General features: G+C 19.3%; 1 long non-coding RNA gene across 1 annotated transcript; it reads right to left on the minus strand.

Moving 5' to 3' along the window:
• Positions 1 to 1566: 1566 nt before the first annotated feature.
• On the minus strand, positions 1567 to 2156 carry LOC113224583. Its single transcript, XR_003309286.1, has 2 exons — positions 2035 to 2156; positions 1567 to 1724 (listed from the first exon to the last, which is right to left on the minus strand). It is a non-coding gene; the product is annotated as an uncharacterized LOC113224583 (long non-coding RNA).
• Between the last annotated feature and the right edge of the window lie 1221 nt (positions 2157 to 3377).

Consider the following 3377-nt stretch of genomic DNA (forward strand, 5'->3'; position numbering starts at 1 on the left):
CATGATTTTTTAAAAATAATAAAAATATATATATTTTTTTTTTTTTTAATTAATAAATTAAATATTTATACTTTCATATAAGTAATTTAAGTAATAACAATCTTGTATTTGTTAAAAAAAAAAAAATAAATAAATAATTATTTAAACGTTTTAAATATAAAAACATAATTTAAAAAAAAATAATAATATTTACACCTTTTATCTATTCAACATATAGTACAACTATATATATAAACATCCTAAATCTAATGCATGTTATTGTAATCTACAAAAACATATATAACATGCTTAAATTTAAAATGATCTAAAAATATATATATATGTACATAACAATGATACATTTTTATAATATTATTTATTTTGATAAACGTTTAACTTCTATAAAATTAAAAAAAAAAAAAAAAAAAAAAAAAACAATTTCAATATGCATGTTTGTGACTATACAATTTTAAAAAAATAAATAATTATACTTATTATATGTTAATTATTTTTTTTTAATATATTAATACAATAGATCATAGAAATTTAGGCATAAAAAAAAAAAAAAATAAAATAAAATTATACCATTTAAATAGGACCACTTTATAAAATTACTTATATATGGTAAATTAAAATTTAATAACGCTTTTATATAAAAAAGTAAGCTTTCCAAAAATGTTTATGTTTACTAAAAAATTAATTAAACAAAATAGTTAAATTTACTTTTCATAAAGGAATAAAACATGTACTAAATATCACTATACGATTTTTTAAAATACATATATATATATATATATATTAAAACAATTAACGTCAATCAGGTATTTATAAAACAAATAAATGTGCTTTTAACTTATAACTTTCTTTCTTTTCTAGCATTTCTATTGTTTCATATTATATATTGTTTATGGTTTATTGTTTATTTTTTATTGTTTATTAGTTAATTTACGATCATATTTTATTCCTACTTTAGTTAAACATTTTTTTTTTTTTTTTATATATATACTTTTATATAGTCTCAATTAATTATTCAATTTCCCATTTTTTATTTTACTAAAATGCTATATGGACGGGAATCTTCAATAAAGACATCAGTTATAAATTGTGTAATCCTCAATACCATGTGATAAACACCGTTAACACTCAATAGTTCTGTAATCATAGACACAGCCAAAATTTTTTCTTTAACCATATTATAAAAAAACATAAATTCTCCTTCATTTAATATTGAAACTATTTTATTTTCTTGTAATATTTCGTTTATTATAAAAAATTCATACTTACAAATGTCATCCATATCCTCTTTGTCGATCCCAGCTTCATCAAAATCCTTCATACGTTGATTTATTCTTCTTGTCATTGATTTAATTTTATGTTCCCCATATGTTTTTGCTTTATATGGTATTTTTTTTATCAATTAAATTTTTTATTATATTAAAATTTAATTGCAATGTACAACCAGCCAATGTATATATTATAAGTTCCAATGTTATATTTTGTTCTGTTTCGTAAAAGGTTATAAACGGTTCCATAAGGGTACAACGTTTACAAAATTTACCATAGCACGAATAGCAACTTGTTTTTTTCTTCTAACTTCCTTTTTTAAATTTTTACTTTCGTTCACCACTATTTCCAAATTTTGGCTTTCGCTCTCTACCTTTTCCAAACTGTTACTTTCGTTTTCCAACGCTTTTAATTCAGAATTTTCATACACCTCTGCCAAATTTCTCTTTCTGTTTTTGTTCCTATATAAAAATATAAAAGGATAATTGTTTATGAACATAAAAATCCAAGGTGTAAAAAGTAAAACATTAAAAAACGAACAAATTTATTACTTTCATTGTTGTTAGGTAAATAAAAGTGACATGATTTTTTAAAATTGATAAGCATATTTTTTTTTCGTTTTTTTAATTAATAAATTGAAATTAAATATTAATTTATTTTTTATATAATTAGTAACAAGTTTGTATTTGTTTAAAAATAAAAGAAAAAATAAGTACACCTAAACGTTTTAAATATAAAAGAATAATTTAACAAAAAACAAAAATATTTTACCTTTCACCTATTCAACATATAGTAGAACGATATACATAAAAATTCTGAATTTAATGCATGTTATAATTTATAAAAAAAAATATAACATTCTAAAATTTAAAATTATCTAAATATATATATATATATATATATATATATATATATATATATATATATGTACTTAACAATGATATATTTTTATAATATTATTTATTATGTTAAACACTTAACTTCTATAAAATTAAAAAAAAAAAAATATATAAAAAAAAATTAATTTAAAAATGTACAATACATCTATACAATTTTAACATTATTAATGATTTATATGTATCCGTGTGTTAATTATTTTTTTTAAAATTATTAATAAAATGGATCATAATGAAATCTTGGGTATAAAAAAAAAAAAAAAATAAAACAATACCATTTTAAAATCATTTACATATAATAAATTAAAATTTAATAACGCTTTTATATAAAAAAGTAAGCTTTCCAAAAATGTTTATGTTTACTAAAAAATCATTTAATAAAAATAGTTAAATTTACTTTTTTATAAATGAATAAAAAAAGCATGTACGAAATAACACTATACGACATTTTAAAATACATATATATTAAAACAATTAATGGCAATAGAGTATATATATACATATTCTAGTTGTTACATTTAACTTATAATTTTCTTTTTTTTTTTTTTTCTCGTATTTTTGTTGTTTTATATTATGTATTGTTTATCAGCTAACGCATGATTATATTTTATTATTACTTTAGTTAAACATTTTTTTTCTTAGTATGTTTCTATATATCCTCCATTTATTGGTCAACTTTCTATTTTTTAGTTCACTAAAATGCCATAATCACTGGAATTTTTTCATTTTGACATCAGTTATAAATTGAGTAATTCTCAACGCCATGTGATAAACACTCGCATCGTCCAATAGTTCTTTAATCTTAGATATAGCCGAAATTTTTTTTATTAGTCATATTAAAACATTGGTTTAATTCTTCTTGATTTGATATCCAGTTTATTTTATTTTCTTCTAATATTTCTTTTATTATATTAAATTCATATTTGCAAAGTTTATACATATCCTCTATGTCTATATCAGCTCTCACAAAATCTCTTATACGTTGATTAATTCTTTTTATCATTGAGTCCATTTTATGTTTCCCATACCTATCAGATATATTTAATAATGCTTGATCAATTGTAAATTTATCTGTACTAGTATCTATTTGTAGTACACAACCAGCCAATGCAAATATTATAAGTTCCGATGTTAAACGTTGTTCTACTTTGTAAAATATTATAAACGGTTCCATAAGGGTTAAAGGGTTACAATAGGACGAACGTAAACTTGTTTTTT

Source organism: Piliocolobus tephrosceles, unplaced genomic scaffold (genome assembly GCF_002776525.5).
Source record: "Piliocolobus tephrosceles isolate RC106 unplaced genomic scaffold, ASM277652v3 unscaffolded_45361, whole genome shotgun sequence".
In the NCBI taxonomy this organism is placed as follows: Eukaryota; Metazoa; Chordata; class Mammalia; order Primates; family Cercopithecidae; genus Piliocolobus; species Piliocolobus tephrosceles.